We start from the raw sequence: 21304 nt of genomic DNA on the forward strand, positions 1-21304 counted from the left end.
AGGAAAAAAAAGGAGGAAGAGGGAATGGCCGGGTTAGACAGGACAAGCTTTGGCCGGAAAGGTTTTCAAAAAAAAAAAAAAAAAAAAAAAAAAAAACACTTGACGCGGGTGCTATTCAACTCTCATCTAGGATCAGATGATGATCCTACTCAAATATTTCTACATATGAATAAAAATAAATCGCGCGACATCTCTATATATTCAACATAAAAAAAAGCCTCCCTTCATATTTGTGTCTTGTCTGATAAGTCTAAGGGGCTTGTCGTTGACGCAGCAAAATAGAAAAAGAAAAAAAAACCCAGCTGGAGAAATCCCCCTTTCTGGGGTTAATCGCGGTGAAAAGGGAGGAGGGTTCAACCCCCCCTCTGTCTTTCAGACGCAAAGCGCTTTCATTCTGAATCCCCTCCAGGCGTCTGTAGAGCATCCCCCGTTTTCTTCTGCGGTACGATCACGATCATGTGTGCACGACAAGTTTGTCTCCCAACCCCTTTCTCAGCAAATGTGGAAATCAAAAGTTTGCAAAGATCCCCCCACTGATTCTATCAAACACAAACAGCTTCCTACGACAGTAAACATGAACGTGTCTCAAAAAGATGATTGATGATTTATAAACTCACATTTGCACATTCAAATAGAATTTTAATTTTAAACAGTTTGTTATTTTAAATCAGTTCACTAAATGTGTGGGCTAAAGTAGTCTGCGATCTATAATTTGAAACAATCCAGGCAAAAAGCTTGACAGCTTCTCCAAAATATCAACACGCGCAGTAAGGCAGCTGGCTGTCACGTATGGAACAGGTACAGGAACAGGAACGTACTTTAAGACTGCCGCCTGCTCGATAACCCGTCTGCGTTACTGTCGAAATATTCACTCAAGCTCTGAATTAACATGATTCTAATGGCAATGTGGAATAAAAAATAAAATAAATCCAGATAGGCCTTTGTAAGAGTAGCCAAGAGTTGTAATGTGTCATGTCTCCAACCTGTGCGCAGCGGCAGCAGCAGCAACTATATCAGCTGTAGACGCGGCGGCTCCGTGAGGCAGAAAACTAATTGTTGACATGACTGGGGTGGGGGGGGAACCCCACGGTGTCTGGATTAAATCTCCACTCCCGATGATGCCCCGTTGATGGGCAGCGTGGCTCCCGGTGGCGGCTATAGGTAGGAAGATAGACATACCTGTTACCCCATGGGGTCTGGGGTGGCCGCCGTGTCGGTCCTTCGGAGTCCAATCTGCTCTGACAGCCTGAGGGAAGAAAGCTGGGGATGTCCAACGCGCCGGGTGCCGTCCCTCCTCTTCTCTGTGCGCTTTTTGTTAAGTGTTATTCCCCGATTTCTCCAACTCCCCTCTCCTCTTCCTCCACCAGCCCCTTGTTCTTTCGCTCTTTCCCTCCCCTGCTTTTCCGTGTCTTGGTATCAGGAGCCTCCCCCTCCTCTCCCTCCTCCTCTCTCTCCTCCTCTGTGCATGTCTATCTCTCTCTTCCTTTCTCCCTGTCTCTCTCGATCTCACCCCCGAACACAAACACACATACACACACACACACTTTCTCTTAGAGTCAGGAAATGAGACAACGTAAACCCACACACCATGCGTAGACTGGGATATATCATTTCATCTCAGATAAGCTCTCATATCAGACCAGAATATGACACAACAGCAGCAATAATAATAATAATAATAATAATAATAATAATAGCAACTGAATCTTGAATGTCTTTTCCAATTTCTGCATCTGTTGCCATAGGACTCCTTAATGACCGGTTCTTTACTGTAACTTGCCCCCTCTTGTGGCAGTAATTGGAAAACACTTTCAATAGGAAAAAAAGCCTTACTCTTACAATGACAGTGGCTGGAAAACACCTCTTAGGCCATGTGATGTGCAACACACAAGCCAGTTTTATTTTAAATATTTGCCAGAAGTTCTGGGGTAATTCCACTTTGGCCTGACCCGTTCCTTTGAACGGGAGAAGGATTTTTTTTTTTTTCACTGTATGTTTCTATGTTTGGGGATTTGGCACATACGTAAGCGAGTCCTGTGTCACTTTTACACTTCCTGTTGTTATTGTTTGATATGAGGCTCTTCTCAGAGAGTTACAGTCAACATGAACCTAAATGATCACATTTCTAATGGTGGAGGTAAACAGATCAAACTCTTTCACTTAACTACAGCACTTCTTTCACATACACTCTATAATCACTTTCTTTCTTGGTTACACACATTGATAGTACTAGGTCCTATTCTGAACTGCCTTAATTCTTCATCTGTCTGTGAAGAAAATATCCTGTTTCACCACAACCCATATGGAGTATATTGAATTTACTCTCATGTTCAAGAAACCAGTTAGAGATGATTTGAGCAATGTGACGCCATGCATTATCCTGCTGGAAGTAGTCATCAGAAAAGGGGTACACTGTGGTCATAAAGACAAAGACAAGGTCAGTAATAATTCTTATTGAGGCTGTGGCATTTTAACGATACACAGTTGCTGCTAAGAGGTCCAAAGAGTGCCAAGACACTATGTCCCACACCATTACATCCCCACCACTAGCCTGAACCTCTGATAAAATGCCGAATGGACCCTCTGTGGAATTAACCACTTTGATGTTGCTTAATTCTTACCCTATTTTTTACACATCGCAGTTGAAATTGAGACTCAGTGAGCCAGACAGGATTTTTATATTCCTTATTGTGTGATTTTGTAAAGCTAATTTTGTAGTACTAATTCTAGCTATTAAAGGGATTCACAATAAGTTGAACATATTGGCCTAATTATGTTACTTTTCCTATTAACTATAGAAAATTGCTGTTTGTGAAAACTCACATTTACTTCAAAAAATGTATATTTTGGAGGTCGCCATTTTTTCATGCTTTCATTTTTTGAAAGCATGAAAAAAAATTGGTCCATTTTTTACTGGAATCTACAGAGTAAATACAGGAAGGTTAACTTTACCTCAGTTGTTTTATTATTATTATAGCTTTTCACTGGTGTAAATTTAGATAATGCCACACTGATAATGTGTCGCTGTTGGTTGTGATTTAAAAATAAAAAATAAAAGAGGGAAGTTTTCCCACATAAAAAAAAAATGGGAAAGAGCCCAACACAACTTCCGCAGAATCTACATTTTCTCTCAACATTTCTGTCCCGAAGACTCAATCATTAGTACAAGCGAAACTGATGAGAGCCTTCGCAAGCTAAAACCAAACGCTCTGCACGACAGTTTTTATTCTCAAGGCGCCAAATCCCGCTACCTGTGCTAGTGAGTGAAGACGCTTGGAGAAATACCAGACAGGCAGCGCTGGAACGATAAAGAAACGATATCTACTGCTGCTGGTAGTGAATGTGAAACGGTCCCGACACCAGATTGAAGACCGCACCGGACCCGGTCACAGACCTACAGAACTACTTACCAGCTCAAAAGGTCCAACCAGAGGTACGTGTCGTTCATTGTTTTATTCACGAAGCTGAAAGTGGCAACAGCAGCAAAACATCAGATTCTTCGCCCAACTCTCTCCGCTTCCTCCTTTTTTCCTCCTCATCTTCATTACTGCTTGTGATTTCTACATTCCCGTCGATTTAATTAAGTTACTCATTGCTGTTTTGACTGGACAAAGCTAGGGAAAACGGACAAACCATACCTCATTTACCCAGAATGCATTGCAGCATAAACAACATGGCGCCATCCATGTGTCTGTCTGCTGCTGTAGCCAATCTTCTTTAAGATTCAATGTGTTGTGTACTCAGAGAAAATATTCTGGAAAACCTGCTTATAATGAGTGACAAGAGCTGATAAGAAAATTGTAGCCGCCTTGAAAACAGTTCAATGAAAACACAATTCTGAAATCTTACTATAAAAATCAAAATTCGGACACAGTTTCACATCAAAATATTTACGAAGGAATTGCGAAAATTGTTGTACCAACCACATATAAATTAGTTTAAAAAATGTTTAAATTTGGCTGTGTAAAAGTTGTGGTATAAATTGCCACATTAATCAATTGAACAAACGTAATGTTACTAGTGTTTAGGTGTTAACAGAGTTGAGATCACATAATTCATCACAGCTCATAATTAATAGTTTTTTTCAGACTGTGCAAACTTTTAATTTACTTCTGAAGGCTAAAGCGGAGTTATAACAGCTTTAGTTGTAGGAGTTGGTTTGTGTCTCAGAGTCAGTGCATACAGTGAACTTGGTGTGTTAATGTGTTCAGTAATGAGGAACTGTGGACAGGCTTGTTTCTTGGGAAATAAGAATATATGGGCTGTAACCAGGAATCGTTGGAGGTTTGAGGAAGTGGGAAACATTTATGGGGAAGAAACCGGGTGGCACTTTAGAACATGTACTATGTGTGTCTCTGGTGCGTGTGAGTGTTTACTGTGTGTGTGTGTGTGGGGGGGAGAGACGGTGATGGGTAGACTAACACAGCAGGGGGTTGAGCTCTGCCTCTATTAGGCCGGGTTGTTGGCAGCCGAGGGGCAGATAACAGAGAGTGTCAGGCCATGTGGATTACGGCTGCCGGGCTGCAATGCCCCTCTCTCACTCATACACACACAAACCCACTTCCAAGCAGGGTCTGCAAACACAATCCCTTCCTGAAACAAGCTGCTTTACTCAAAGCTGTGGTCCCTTGTGCCAACAAGGCTTTCCAATCCGCCTGACACGAAAAGCACGACCCTAGTGCCTCCTCCTCCATGCCACTCCTCCCTGACTGTCGCGCTCTCCCACTCTGCCAGCTCAAGGATGGGTTTAGGCAACATTAGACCACTTACACATGTATTTTCCCCCAGGAACACTCATTGTAGAAATCCACACTGACTACCAGGGTGAGGAAAAAAAACAACTGGATTTTTGTATTAGAGTGCTTTTGGCCTGCGTGTGTATGGTGTTTAAGCTCAGGAGCAACATGTGGGTGCGGTGTGGGCCTATACTGGACAATTCTAGTTCGACATTTACCAACACTTTTCTGGAGCAAGAACAATTACGTGATTTACACTTGTTATCCTAGAGCCATTTCCCATTTCCTCCTGCTTTTTGAAATGCGTAAATTTACTTTTTTGGGTGAGGGAGGCTTGGCAGGTAGTGAGTAATTGTAAAGGTGCTGGTTTGATTCTGACTTCCTCCTTTACTATGTATCAATATGCCCTTAGGCAAGGCACTTAGCGCCAAGTTACCCATGGTTCTACATTCTGTGTATGAATGTATGTGTATGTTTGAGAGTACATAGACGTGAATGTGTCTCCAGTGTAAAGTGGTTTGAGTGGTGAGTATGACTGGAAACGTTACATTTAATAAGTGTCTGAGGAAGTGCTCACAATAAGGGACAGTACTACTGACAAAAAAACATATCTTTAAAAACATTTATGTGCTTGATAATTCTCATTAGGTTCAATTATTGCAGAAATATTAACAAATTAACATTATTCAATAAATGAGTTTTTATATCATGTATTTTAGTTTTAAGTTATTGCTGGCCTATTGGCTGTCATAAAAAAGCAGAATACATTTTTAGTACCTTTATGTGTTTCACATAAAACAAACTTGATTAAAAAAGAGCTTTGCCTTTGGCCTGATGTAACCAAAGGCCATAAAGTTACATTTGAAAGGTAAAATCCAAAATAGTGACTTCATATTGGCATTTAGTCCATTTTGTAGCACTATAGTCCCCATCAAATGTCAGTTCATGGTACTTCCAAGACAAACAGGTCAAATTTACATACAGCAATATGTAATAATAATAGCAATATATTATGAAATACATTAATCAAATTGTGAATGAAGTGACTTTGGTCACTCAAGGCCAGAATTGTTTAGTCTATCTGCAAAATGTGTGTTTTGTCAATAGGCTGCCAGAAATATGTGTTAATCTTAGTCCTTTGCGAAGGAGGTTCCTCAGTTTTTCTGACTATTAAAACACTTTTCCCCAAAAAAATGGCTGCTAAGTCATCAAGCACTTGGTTAGCGACTGATATTGAAATGTTTGTTAAAGAATGGCTCAAAAATGTTGTAACTTCACATTATGTTGGTCAATCCAGTGAGTGCTGTCAAATAATTTTCTTGCATGTTGGCACCGAGGAGTCACCAGCTGTAGTCAGTCATGTTCACGGACAGGAACTGAAAAGGCTCTTGGTAAGTTGACAGACATTTTGGAAATTTCGCTGAGTGAATAATTTGAGTGGGTGTCTGAATGTTTTTGGAGCTAATATGTAAACATTCAACCATATGCTCATTTCAGAAAATCATCAGCATAGAAAACTTTGTTTTATTTCTCACTAAAACATCATTTGCAGCTGTGGCTGAATTGTGCTTGCTTTGAGGGAGAGGGGTGATGGTGTCAGACTGGATTGTTGTCTTTTTTTTTTAAAGAATTCTCTTGTATTTGCTGTGTTTGCTTAAATTTGAATTTTAAGTAATGAAACAGGGCTGAAAGAAGTATAATGAACAGAAAATACGTTAAAAAAAAATAAAAAATGCTTTTTTAGTGAAAACTCCACAACAGTGGGAGGATCATTAACAAACTTTTAAGAAACTTTGTCTTGCTGCACACAAACAGAGCATTTTTAAAGACTGAATTAAACAAGAAATGTACAAGTGTCATGAAACATAAAACAGGGTATTTTCAAAGCCCCATCCACAACCCTCCACTATCAATTTAGCAAGGAGAACAGCTGTGTGCGGCTTGTGCCATCCCAGGCCTGCTTGTATAGACAGAGAAGCCTCCGGCTGGATGAACACTATCTCTACCAGGTGCAGGCGGAGGATGGGGGAAGGCTTCACAAAGGAGCATTTGGCACAAGGTGAGAGGCATCAACATGTGTGAAGGTGCAGCTCAGTGATACTCAAATCAGTATTGAAGAACGACAAGGCTTTTTATAAAGAGCCCTCCCTCGAGGAGAAGGAGACCAAATAAAGGGTCCTGGAACAAAGTTCACTCGAAGTAGGAGCTAGGAAAGGAAAGGCTCAAGAGTGCGAGGGAAGGGAAAGAAGGGAGGAGAATAATATAATTTCACCAAGAAAGTGCAAATGAATGAAGGTGCATTGAAGAATGACACCAGGAAAAGCAGAATGAATGGAGGTTATTGGATTTAAGGGCTGTATAATCATCTGGAGGATACAGAGAATGTGTTTGTGCTCGCTGCCCACACATTCTGTTCCTGTGTGAAGGCAACGTGCAGAAAGGGAAGGTGGAGGGGGGTGACTGGAGCTGTTCACACCACTGCCTGTCCTTGTGTCACCCACAGGACTTTGTGTCCTCCCCAAATCTGCAGGTCCTCACATCTACCTTATATATTTATATACGATATGGAGGAGCCTCTGGACATGGCTGCAGAGGTGTTCTTTGATAGGAATTACTTCTTGCTGACCTCTGTGCATCCATCGGTATTTGCGGATACAAAAGAAGAGCGTCTTTAAGATAGTTAAGGGCAGAGAAAGTAAAATAGGAAGAGTTATTTTGGTAGATTTACCTCCTGGCTGCCTCAGTCTAACCCTCCGTTTCTCTTTACTTCAGGGGAATTCAGATCTTTGCTGTTTATCATATTCAGCTTCTCTGTTTTATGAATTCTACATTAAGCTGCCCTCTCTCCATCTGCATCTTGCCATCTCTCTCCGTCCGCATGTCTACCCTCTTGATCCCTTCCTGCACTCTTCTATCCCCTCCAAATCTCATTTACTCCACTGGAAGTAGCAGGAGGAGAAAAAACTGAGAGACAGAGAGAGATAGAGAAACAGAGAGAGAGGAGGAGGAGGAGTACAAAACGACCTTCTCTTCCCCGAAGCAAGAACATCTTCTTATTGTGGAGGTCACCGTCTCAGTTCAGCCCCACGCTCTGAACACTACTCTGCTTGTTTTAATGATGCACAGAGCGGAGGGAGCAGGAGGGAGGAAGAGATCCAGATAGGCAAACTAACATAGTATCAGAGAAGAAGAGAAAAGGGAAAAGAAAAGAAGGGGGAGTGCATGAAGACAGGAGGTTTGGGCTATTTTTTTCCACCACTCACCCCCCACGCTCCCCATCTTCTCCTGCCTTCCTTCCCCCTCTTCAAGCGCAGGAAGTCTACCTCTCTTTCCACATTCATCTTGAAAGGTCCTTCTAAGCTGTCTAACCTCTCAGCAATATTATATATATTGTTGCACGCCTCAACCCACACTGAAACCTGGGTTGCTATGCTACAATAATATGACCTCTCGTCTTTTCTCCTCCACTACGTTTCCTTTTGCTCTGCTTCCTCTCATTTTACGTGGCAGACAGGGGAAGGGGTTAACAGCAGCATCCCCCTTTCAGTGTCTCCTCCATCAGGACTGCGTGCCTCTTTAATGGCCTTCTTCAGCTTTGTCCCACTGCTTGATTTGACCCCGCTGACCTTGCATGGTCACGACCCCCATTCCACACCACAACAACTGTCTGTCTATGTATCTATCTGTCTATCTACGCTCCCTTCCTACCATGGTTCACCTCTCCCCATTCTTCCTTCCTAGTTTCCCTTATTTTTTCCCTGTCCATACATCTTTCCATCCCTTGGTCTTCATTCCATGTTCCATCCATTTCTCCCTCTCTTCATCCATACATCTGTCGAATCGTCTTTAATTCTCTGTCTAGATGGTTCAGTCGATCTTGCACACTCAGATCTTTACATTTTTTGTTGCTCCAATATATGTCTTCTATTCTCTTCTTTATGGATTTATTCCATATTTTTCTATTAGTCCTTATAATATGTTTTCATCAGTCAAGCATTTCATATATCCTTCCATCCTTCTATTGTTTTAGTCATTCTTTTATGCATTTCTCTAAGGCATTGTGTTTTTAGTCCCTTTCCTTTCTTCATCCGATTGACTGATCTATCTATCTATCTATCTATCTATCTATCTATCTATCTATCTATCTATCTATCTATCTATCTATCTATCTATCTATCTATCTATCTATCTATCTATCGGGCTGAATCAATTCATTGAATTGAATTCAGTTTCAATTAAAGCCATTTTTAATATGCACATTCTGAATTATGATAAAGTTTTCTTTTTTGAAAAAAAAAAAAAAAAACAGAAACCTGCGGCACATTTCTCAATATAGTAAGTTCTTTTGTACCACACTGATACTGTCGATGGATACAGACACGCTTTAGTGAAAACTGCTGTTCCTGAAATACTCAACCCAAATCATAACGCAAAGCCAAAATTCTTCGTTACATCATCCATCTCCAATCCCTTCCTCCTCTTCCTCCTCCTCGTTCGCTCCCTCTGCCATCCTCTTCTTTCTTATCTCTGCTGGCCCCGTCTCTTGGGGGTCGTTCGTTTTTGTCATAATCACCTTGGAGATTGGGGACCGGTGCCCATGGCAGAGCTAAGCTGAGCTGAAGAGAGGAGGTGGAAGGAGAATGAGGGAGAGAGAAAGAGAGAGAGAAAAGAGGAGGGGTGTCAAGATGAGCAGTGGAGGACAGTGTTGCGGGGGGGATTGGTGGCGGTGGAGGGGGTGACGGCTTGTCGGGCTCAGCCCCAGCTAATGTGAGGGGACAGCCTTGGCTTTGCCTTAACCGTGCTCGCACCGTCGGTGCCAGGCAGAGCAGGGAACAGAGAATAGACGAATGAAATGCTCTCCTTTTCAGCGCTGCCTTCCTTCCGCCTGCTCTGACTGCGTTTGGAGGCGCGTGGGGCCCCGATGTCACACCCTGTAGGTGTTTAAGCTGCTTACTTACACCAGCGAGAGAAAGAGAGATGAGGCAATGAAAGAGGCAGAACAGGGAGAAGAAGCTGCAGGGAGCAGGAGAGAGGGAGAATGGGGAAGTTGGAAGAAGATGAGGGCGGAGGTCACGGTTGTAGGAGGCTGTGATGTGTAAGTATTCAAGTTATTCTAGTCTAACTTTCTTTACAGCTAAAGGGTATTTCTGGGGGATACTAATCAAGGAAATCACCAGTGCAGTTTGCGTGTTTCCAGGGGTGACAATCAGATCCAGAACTGGCAAAGACGAATAAGAAGAGGCAGAGTTATATCAGGATTGTATAAGTATTCTTCTACAGCCCACAAGACATATACACTCTTCGATAAGCAGAGGCTGACTGGGAAGACGTGGGATGCTCCAGTCAAGAGATCGAGGAGTTGTTCGTGAATTAAAAAAAAATAAAAAAATCCTACAACCGTGACTGTCTTTGCGGTTTGACGGGAATGACAGTCACATGTAGTGGGGGGTAAAGCTGCTTCAAGAGTAGACACTTGCTCAGATAACAAAGGGGTCAAAGGGCAGCAGCTGGACAAAGGCACCCCACAGCAACAAACTTGTTTGACAGGGAAAGAGTTGCTCTCCCATTCTTTTCAATGTGAGCTGCTTTCACTCTTGTACCTTGCATTTCTGCCCTCTCAGCAGCCTCTTTGTTGATGCACGCTCCTTACGTTCTCAGACATTCCCTCCTCAGGTCACTGGCTCTGTTTGTCTTGGTCCTCCTCTTCCTCTCCAACTCCTCTCTCTCTCTCCTCCTCGCCTGACCAGCTCTTCTAATTTAGTTTCTAATTTTTTTTCTCCCTTCGTACCACATCTCTCCTCTCCCTTCGGCTACGCGGGAGTAAAGTACAACCACTCCCATGGGCTGTGTTTGGATTTGATCTGTGAGCATGTGTAATGTGTAACGCGTATCCACCCGTTTCAATGTAAATCCCCCTAAGTATCCAACCCATGCAGTCCCTCCTCGAAATGATGGAAATTCTGAATCATGTGGCGTGCATGTGTGTTTAGTCACATTTAATCGAATATTCTTAATAAAATCCAGTGCAATTAATGGCTTATAAACAGTGCCTGAAGAAAGACGCTACAACAGCAAAATGGCATATTAGGGAGAAAGCTGCAGAGGGTAGGATTCAACAGTCTTAAGATTTGAACATGTTGTGGAGCACTACTTGAGTACGTTCCGAACAAACCTATCAAGAGACAGGAGATCACTGGGTTTTGAAAGAGACTGTTGATCCAAGAAGCAACAAATCCAGCATTAGTGGGAGAGTGGCAGGAATAAAGTCAATGTGTAAGAAAAAACAACACAGCAAACATGGAGTAAAGTGCCCTGGTCAGATGAGACCAAAATTGAATTTTTTTGCCTGTTGTAAAATGCTTTTTGTGGCAGAGGACTAATTTTCCATGCTATCCTGAACACAACATCCCTACTGTGAAACATGGTGGTGGCAGCAATATTCTGTGGGGATGCTGATTTTTTTCAGCAGGGAAAGGCAAACTGGAATATAGATGGAGGAAAATTTAGGGTAATAAGAAAAGGAAATCTGATAGATAGAGCCAGGAAAAAACTTGAATTGGGGATGGAGATAAACTTCTAGGAGAAGAGTGACCATAAACAGGCAGATTATTTTTGCAAACATAGCCAATATTGTGTCAAGTGGCATTGCACCAAGGTATCTCAGGTTCCCAAGCTGCATTTTCTTTTGAATATTTTACATATTCTCTACAAAAAAAAAGAAAACCCTGAATAGGCAAAGCTTCTGTAAATAATTAGGAGCTACGTTCCACAGAAAAAATCCCCAAATAAGCAAATCTGCAAACACTGAAGCGTAAATAGGCAGGGTCCACTGGACGTGTAAGTAAAGCATTAAAATGTATGAAAGTTCAAATAGTTTTGCAAGGTACTGTAACACTTTCATATCACAGAAACTTGTGGATTTATGTGATGCGTGCAAAGTGCAAACACACAGCAATGGAAAAGGACGAGCGGACCAGACAGGAGTGAACAAGACCGCAGTCAGACTGCTGTCTTATTTTTTACATATCAGTTTTTCACATCAACCTGTCAGTGTGTATAATATGATATCTATGTTTCATGTGTGTGTATATCTGTGTTGCAGCCCGAGAGCTGGAAAGAAACTGAGCGCTGCATGGAGGTAGAGCTCAGAGCAAATGGAGACATTTAGGAAAGCAGCAGACAGACAGATGCAAACACATGGATCAAAGACGTTTGAGCATTACAGTACACTGGGGAACAAAAAAGACTGGGGGGAGTTTATGGGATGTTAGTGGAGGCGAATAGAAACCCCAATCAATATGCCAACCAAGAGCAGCTTAAGCCAGCGGAGCAGTTCAAGCACTGGAACAGAGAAAGTAAGGGGAAAGTCTGTGAAATAATGAGGCAAGAAATGGTGAGTGTTTAAACTGAAGAGAAAGAGATGAAGGGGAAAAGAGAAACATGGATGAAGGCGTGAGGTCAGCAAAAAAGAGGAGCGAGCTTGTATGAGGGAGTCATGAGCTCCTGACCCACGTTGACCCCTGAACAAGCAGGACCTGAGGAGATCAGGCCAGGGGAAGGGTGACGTCTTGTGGGAGTTTTGAAAAAGGATGGAGGAGATATCGATGTGGCAAAAAGATCGGGGGAAGGGTGGTGGTGAAGACACCTCTCACACCTAAGCACACATTTTCTTTCAGTGTAAACTCAGACATTTGTAGAATGCAGAAGTTTAGGGAAGTGGTAACTAAGTACATTTAGTCTTTAAATATTTATATCTAAAACAGAACAGAAATAACTGAAAAGTCATACTATTTTAAGCTTCTGATGTTCTTTGTCTTGTCAGATTATGTGGAAACTAACATTATTCTAAGTGCTGTGTTAGAATACACAGTTGTATAAGGATTTAATTTATTAGGAGCAAAAAGCTATCTAAATCAGCCTAGCCCAATGTGAAAAATAGCATAAACTCGTTTAATTTAATTAGTGTCAAAAGTACTTTAGTTTGTTGAGGCCTCTTGTTTGTTTGTAGAAGCAAGTGCATAAAAAATGGACCAAGATTTCTCTATGGTGGTGTAAAATGTCATTGGCAGATATCATCAGTGCTTGATGGCAGTTTTTGCTGGTGGGTGTGTTTTTAGGTTGAGGGGAAATTACATTTTCACATCGGAACAGGTTGTTTTTGAAGACTTTTTCTTTTACAAAATAAAACCAAAATTTGAAAACTGCTTAACATATTTTATTTGGTTTTCTTTACCTGGTAATGAGATTATGTCGATGATGATCTAAAGCATTCAAGTATGGATTAAAAGGAAAAGAGAATCTGTAAGAATGCATTCTCACAGTCCTGCATAACTTTTAAAAAGCTTTATAAACCTGTCTGCACTAAAATGAAGGATGAATACGGAACATCATACAGCAGCTTCTTTAATGACAAACCAGAGTTTTAATTACCAAATGCAACAACTTCAGCCCTCTGGCATAGCATTTTTCAAGAGTAAATTTTGTCTAATCTAATTGCTTATCTCATAATCAAAGGATGTTAGACGATTAAAAAATGTTTTTTCTCTAGAAATTGTCAGGTCTCTAGAAGTCGGTTGAAGAAGCAGCTGGAGAGACTGAACTGGAATGAGGCTGCAGGTCCACACAATGTCAGCCCTAAAGGCCCGAAGGCCTGTGTGGATCAGCTACGTGGGATTCCACAGCTCGTCTTTAACCTTACCGTGACCCAGGGGGAAGGTTTCTGGTGCTATCTAAAACATCTCGCCTTGTTTCGATACCTAAGGCTGTTCATCCATGAGTTCCCTATAACTATACTTCAATTGCTCTAACATCACACATTGTAAAAATTCTGGAGAGAATCATAACCTGACCCACCGTCTTCTGCTTAGCAAATCCTGCTGATAGCATGTTGTGGAACAAGGCAGGGAGAGCTTTGCATATTATTCAACTTTAGAAAACTCACACCATGATACCTGCATTGAATGAGCTGCTTTTGATATTCAAGCTGATACTGTAATTGTAATAACAGCATAAGCAGGACTTCCATATTTGTTTGGTCTGTGCTTCCATTGGAACATCGATCGTCAAACACCTAGCTATGTTTACAAAGTATAGTTCAGTCGCAAAGAAGCACAATGTGAGAACAAACAAGCAAACTAAAGAACTTTCCTGGTGTGAATACAGCCTTAGGGTTAACCTACACTCCAGACTGGACTGGAGACACAAATTGGTGATCCACTGTGAAACAAACTTCCACAGAAGATATTTCCTCAATACAGCTTTAATTACCTATACTCAATCAATCAAATTTATTTGTATTGCATGTTTCAGCAACAAGGCAGTTCAAAGTGCTTTACGCATAAAATGAGTCTTTGAAGAGACTTGTCTATGTTACAAGAACATTTAATTTCACTTTGGGATTATTACAACCATATCTTATTAAAGTGAATAAAAATATCACATCTTAATAGTGTAGCCTTGGATAAAAATCCTCCAAGAATGTATCGCTTCACTTTTTGGTAAAAAAAAAAAAAATCAATTGTTCTGTTCAATGCAACAGTCATTGATTCAGACGCTGACTTTAAGCTGTCAGCCTTAAGCAGGGAAAGCAGAGATCAGGTAAGCTTACCGCTTTACATCTTTCTTGTTTTTTTTTTTCTTCAGCTCCAAGACCTCACCTGAAGAAAAGTGTCAAAAGGTGATGCGGTTTTAAGATGTCGTTACACTTCTCCCCTCAGGCTAAAATCTACTTTATATGGTTTGAGTAGCAGCAACAGTGGAGAGCTGTAAATAAACCTAAACTTGTAAATTTGATCACAAATGCATTGTATGTTATAAATTTCATATAACAAATTTTAATGGGTTTGTTATCTCTGTCAGGTTTGGACCAACAAAATATTTTTTAAGTTGCACAATAATGAAATATGAACCGGCAAACATTTTCACTGCATTTACTAATGTCTGCCTGGTTCAGAATAAAACTGAACCAGTTTTATTTTAGCATAAGCATTGTGCAGACACCTAAGAATATAAATAGAAAATGAACAAACAAGCAAATGAGTAATGCGACGAGGTTAGACAGAACTATGACAGAATGTCCAGAAGTTAAAGTTAACCATGAATTAAAACAAAGAAGATGATTTTCTATCAATTTCCTGTAGAGGTGGGTATTTTCAAGCCTCAAAAAACAAACGCTTGTCAATGTTTCCTGTGAAGTTGGATTGCAGCTACGTTTCTTTAAATAATTTTTTTGTGTTGCAGCTCCAAAATTCAACCTAGCTGCATTTGGTCACTCTGCATAAAGGTTGGATGCATTTGCAATGGATGACCTTCTGAATGGTGGCCTTACCTCCACCACTCAGGAACAAGGGAACACTGTTGTCCTGTCCTAAATAACAATTGAGTACCTCTCTGACTTCTTTGGACTGACCACTCTGAATTTATAAAATTATCTTAAACATGTCATCTTTTTGGGATATCATAGATTTTCTTTTATAGTTAACCTATACGTAAATGAAACTGAGAATACATTTTTTAACATAACCAAATGTGGAAAGCAATTGTCTTGCGACAGCGATGTTCAGCCTCTGTATTGGCTTTTCGACTAACTAGTTGATGCCTAACAAGCCATTAACAAGTGGCAAACATGCACAGAAACCAATCAACCCAAACAATACAAATATTGCACTTAATTAATTCTTACCAATTGATTTTCTGAAGATGATTGTCGACTCTATCACTGTTTGATTCAGCTCTTTTGTGATTAAATTGTTTCATTTGCTACCCGAGCTGTGTTTATTTTTTATGATTTCTGCATAGCTAAAAGTAAAAACAAACGCTGGCGTCTAACTTTGAGTAAGTAGCAATTCAGTAGGATTTTAGTAACATCAAACTTAGCTGTTTGTACATTTTTCTATACTCCATGTATTCACATCTTGCTTTAAAATGGCCAGAATAGATATGAAAAAATAAAAGCCTAATTTGGAATATCTTATCTCATTCTTAACATATGTTTCTTTGTTGAAAAATATTCAATCAGCCAGCTCAAAATAATATGATGGTCTGATTAAAAAAAAAAATCTGTCTTTGTCTAAGTTAATGAGATGACGTTTAACAATTTCAATGCAATTTACCAACTAATCAACAACAATCACAAATTATCCCACACCACTGAAAAAGTTTCTGTTTTTAATTTGGTTTTGCTTAGGAAATTAGGGCACATTCACTCTGGTGGCAGCTAAGCAATCATGCAGTTGGTGTCATGGGCATAACAGCGATGCAGGACACCCTGAAAGCACATTTAACCAACAAAAAAAAAGTGCAAGAGTGCTGTTGCTTCACATGTCAATGCACGAGAAACTCTTCAACAAAGGAACAGAGTGCAGAAGATAGTTGATGCAACTCATTATTCATTTTAAAATACTAATATTTCTGTCAATACACCATGAATGTACTATTGGCAGATTTAAAAACACGTAAAACACCATGTCAGTTTTAATATAGATTATAGTTTTAGATTCAGAAAGGCTTTGAGGTGCTTCAGGTTGGGTCCACTACAATAAAATATTCCCTAATTAAGAAAGGTGAGGATACAGCTATGATTTGTGTGTGGAAGATGTGTAAAAAATCTTGCTAAACATCATGAATTATAGAAACACCAGAAGGATAGAGGGATTTTTCCTAGCACTTGCAATATCCTGGTTTACAGTTAATAAAATGTATTTGTTTTAAAACATGATGGTTTAAAAACTGTTGTCGTTGGACTACTATGAGCTTTGTTATATTGGCACTTATAGCAAAAAGAAAAAAATAGCATTGCCATTTAAATACCAAGCTAATTGTGATGTCAGCTAAACTGTGGTGTTAAATGGTTCACCAACAATTGGATTTTAGCTCTAAAGTGTAAACAACTTAGAAAATAAATCTGATCAAATGGTATAGAATCACTCTGGGAGCTAAAGTAAACAAGGAGGTGCTAGCAGCTACTTAGCTACTTACAGAAAAGGACTCGGCACCTACTAGCAACAAAAGGAAGAAACAGTGGAGGAATTTAAATCAAGTTAGCTAACAATAATTTTATATTATTTGTATTTATATAAATGCCTTTTTAGTGTATCTGTTTGTATCAACCAACAGAGAACTGCTTCAATGGCACACTACTTTTTCTGGGCCTGTTAGCTGTCAGGCTCTGGCAGTAAGTGGTGTCTCACATTATGAAGTTTTTGCTCAGTGTTAAACATATAACTTAAAGTCAGCAATTATTTTACCTTTTTTGAGGTTTTGCTTCAAATCTAGCGACAGTCAGGTGAATATTGATCCTGGTATCGGCTCCCTTTAGTTGTTAGGTTTGCAGTGATGCATTTGCACAAAGCTGCACAAATCAGCCCACTCTGCTTTTGTCACGTTGTTAAATGCATGCCCACTCACAATAGCAAATTTGACAGACAATGAGTTTTTCAAAGGGAAGTTTTATGTTTTAGGGTCATGATAAACTTTTTGTAGGTTCTCTCTTCCTGAATGTAAACCACATCCGTTCTACACTGGTCCGTTTGTGGTTGAAGTGACAGTGGACTCAAATGACCCACATTCTGCAACTAGCAGTTGATGGTAAAAGAAGTTTCCTGTATGTAAGTAGCTGCTAGCATTTCCCTGTTTACTTTAGTTCCTTTACCAAAAGTGCAGTTGTCAATGGATGAGAGACAGAGTACTTGATAGATTGTCATGCATGATGAGTTGGGACATTGAGAGTAACTACATGCACAAGGAGCACTGCAACACAGAAAAGTCTGTGCCAGGGGGTTGTAAGTTGACCTTCCATCAAGTGAAGAACATTTCTAGGGTTAGAGGACTAATGTGTCAGCAAGATCTGGAGAAACTCATCCCTGTCTTTAGTCACATTACTGCAACAGTTTCTTCACAGGTCTGCAGCTGATCTAGAACGCTGCTGCTCGCGTTCTGACTAAAACCAGGAAGATGGAAAACATCACCCCAGTTCTAATGTCCCTACTCTGGCTCCCTGTAGTTTGTAAATCACTAAATGGCTTAGCATCACAATACGTTAAAGATCTGCCGTTGTATCAACCCCCCAGACCTATCAGGTCTTCCGGTTCTGATCTGCTCTGCATCCCCAGAACCAGAACCAAACATTGAGAAGCAGCATTCAGCTTTTATGCACAACAAATCTGGAACAAACTTCTAGAAAACTGCAAAACAGCCAAAACATTGAGAAGCACAATGTGACGGCAAACCACATCAAATAAAAAATAAGAAAATGGAGTCCACTTTTGGCCTGGGCCAAACAAGTAGACCAAAGGACCTTCCTGGTGTGAATACAGCCTTAGTGTTGACCTATACACCAGACTGGACTGGAGACGCAGATTAGTGATCCACTGTAAAACAGACTTCCACAGAAGATCCTTCCTCACCACAAGTTTAATTACCTATAATCAAACAACCAAGTTTATTTGTATCATAGCAAGGCAGTTCAAAGTGCTTTTCATCATAAAATGACTGAAGCTAAGGATGTCTGATGATGCACTGACAAACATTTTTTTTTTTTTTTACAAATAAATATGTGAAAGGTCTGGGGTTCATTTGTAATGAGCTTTATTTACTTTTTTCCCCTACTAAATAAAAGCCAGAGCAACCAGTTACCTTTGATAATCATCAAGAGAGTCATTAAAGTCAGCATGTGATCTGTGAAGGCCTCCGAGGTTTTTCAGAGAACGTTAGTATCAATAAGTATCACGAACGCAGCAGGTGGGTCAAGGATAAAGTTGTGGGGAAGTTCAAAACAACATCCCAAGCTTTGACTCCTACCACGACTTGATCATCCACCTAAACTGAGAGTGAACACCACAGTGAGATCAAAAGAGCCGTCTTAGGCCTCCAGGAAGAGGATTGTTGAGTCTCGTGGGTTTGGCAAGGATTTAAAAAGCTCTCAACTTAATTTTAAATAAGTCATTCCTCTCCCCTGAAAATAGCGTACAAGCGCATCTGCTAACATGCGTAGGTCTGGTGATCCATGCACAGACCTTCAACCTGAAAGAAGACCGCAAGGTGCTAAAACACACTAAATTACTAAAATGGCAGAACAAGACCTACAATGGGCTCTTGCTGCTGTTAATATGAAATGAATATCTGTACATTCTGAAAAAGACAGCAGCAACTGGAACTTTAAGGAGAAGTGTATAAAGAGAAAACCTTTCAAACAAGAAAATCACCAATGTCACAACCGTTTTTTTTTTAGAATGAAAATAGACAAAGACCAAGAAGAGAAATGTTCTGAAAAATTAATTTAAGATGAAAACATTTGGCCACCAGAATTGATACCAACTGCTTTAAGGTTGAAGCAACTGTGAAGCATAGAGCTGACAGTGTCATGGTTTGGTCATCTTTTGGTACAGCAGGACTTGGCCACCTCATCATCATAAAATCTATAGTAAATTGTTAATTTCAGAAAAATGTCAGACCACCCATTAAAAAAAATAAAAAGAAGAAGCTAAAGTGGATTTGGAACAAATTGAACCAAGAAAACCACCAGTGAATTCACCAAGAACTGTGTAAGAACTTAAGACAGTGGGCAGAGTAAAATTTCAGAAGTTATTGTCCTTGTCAGTTGTTGAGCTGTGGGGTGACTGGAATCAAGAATTTGTTTTCAAAACACCTCAGCTGAAAGTGAGGAGATGGAAAACCTTTCCTCAGACTGATGTTGGAAACTAGTAGATGGAAACAAGTGCTAAAAAGATACTTCTAGCTTTCGAAAAGTACGATATCCTAACTTTTTACTAAGTTGGAATTCACATGACAAAATGTAATGCTTCAGTTTGTGTGTGTGCTCTGTCTGTGTTTTTATGATGTAACTTTGAGCTGCTGAAATGTGCTATACAGATAAACTTGACGTGACATTTTATTGTTATCTCAAGTTTAAAGTCTGTATTAGATATTTAGCCGTAATTAAATTATAAGCAGGCACAAATTTTAGTCCGTAGAGCTACAAAGCTGATGAGATCCATTGTGGAGCGTTAAAAAAAAAAACGTGTCACACTTTTCAATATATATTTTTTTAAACATTGAAAAAAACATGTAATCATTTTATTCAATTTCTCAATCACCCACCACATTTAGCTGATCTGTCATTTAAAGTCTCCAGAAAATACATTGAACTACATGGTTGTAATATGACATAAATGTGAAAAGCTTCAAGGCAAAGTACTGGGATCTAGCTGTGCCTTCTGAAGCATTCAGTGGGATGCATCTGATGCATCTTGTCATAAAAGGTACTTGTGCAAAAAATGTTTTTGAAAAAAAAAGAAGAAATAATTTCATTTAGATACATATTACAGAACGTCTGTGTGATAAGCAATAAAAATTTTATCAACCACGTTTTTGTTCTGAAACCTTAAGGAATGAGAGTTGGGGTTAGGAAAAAATGTGAAAGTACGGTGATTTTATTAACTAACATTTTTCTCATATCTGTAACTATTGGGCAAACTAAGATTATTCACAAACAACTTTCATGAATTATCTCTATTGAATGAGTGAATGTGAAAGCTCTGAAATGCCTATAGCTCATTTTTTCTTAGCCTACGCTCACAAGTGCGTCGTGTCTGTAAAGAAAAATCAATACATTTTGGAGGATGCTGTGAAGAGGTCTTCAGTGGAACATCCATAAGAAGCGTCCCTCCTTGTGTTTGTTCTCAAAACTTCATTCCTTCGCTTTTTCTCAGAGAACCTCAGTTCTGGCTCTGCCTCCCTCTTTCAATTTCTCTTCTCATCCTTCGTTCGTGCTTTCTCTCTCTCTCCTCTCTCTCTCTCTCACACACACGCGCGCGCGCGCTCGCATACAAACACACTCTCTCCCTTTATTTCTTCAGCCTCTTCACAGTCCAGATGGCCTAGCTGCCCCCACACTCACTCCCCCACATACACTCACTCCAACCGCTCCACCCCACTCCTACTCTCCCCCCTCCACAGGAACAGCCCTCCCTTTTCGAGGAGTAGACCTCACCCTCCCAGATAAAAAAATAAAAAACACTACCATTGTGCTTAGATTCACGATCTGCACAAACACATACACTCAGATACTCTCTAATACATATCTACTGTCCCTCCACAGACCACAGGCTTACAAACGCCCACTCTCTCTCACACACACACACACTGACACACGAGATCTCCTTCAGAAATCTGAATTTGAGCAGCACAATGACTGATGGGAGCTGTGTAGGAATGCTGGTATAGTAGGTGTGATGCACGGCACAGAAAAACAAGTCATCGGAGCAGATCGTGGCTCAGCTCTGTGTTGGATGTTTCATCATTGTTCAGACAGCAGAGGAGAATAAACTCGCAGTCACCCTTCAGTGTTGATTCACACGGCGACAGTTTGTTTCAATGAGATGTGCATACGCGTACGTCTCGGTGCTGTGGCTTTAGCATGAGGAAAAAGTGCCTTAAGAGTTGGCACGTACAGTAGTGCTCATGTTTTGTGATTGACCTACGAGGGGTTCGGACGTATAATGGACAGGGCTGTCGTTGGAGGTGGCGTCTGTTTGATGGGGTAGGAGGGTGGAGTTGTCTGTTAGTGTTTT

At 40.3% G+C, this 21304-nt stretch overlaps 1 protein-coding gene across 2 annotated transcripts in view; it reads right to left on the reverse strand.

Moving 5' to 3' along the window:
* zbtb46 (zinc finger and BTB domain containing 46) overlaps positions 1–1512 on the reverse strand; it is a 99455-nt gene extending 97943 nt beyond the window's left edge. The window contains exon 1 of one of the 2 annotated variants that reach the window (XM_015054394.1): positions 1180–1512. The gene's annotated coding sequence lies outside the window, so the exon portion shown is untranslated. The remainder of the gene's footprint in view (positions 1–1179) is intronic. The other variant, XM_015054401.1, reaches the window with a different exon arrangement.
* Positions 1513–21304: the final 19792 nt, after the last annotated feature.

The sequence above is a fragment of the Poecilia latipinna genome, unplaced genomic scaffold (genome assembly GCF_001443285.1).
Source record: "Poecilia latipinna isolate Pla-1442-1.1 unplaced genomic scaffold, P_latipinna-1.0 Scaffold56, whole genome shotgun sequence".
Taxonomy (NCBI): Eukaryota; Metazoa; Chordata; class Actinopteri; order Cyprinodontiformes; family Poeciliidae; genus Poecilia; species Poecilia latipinna.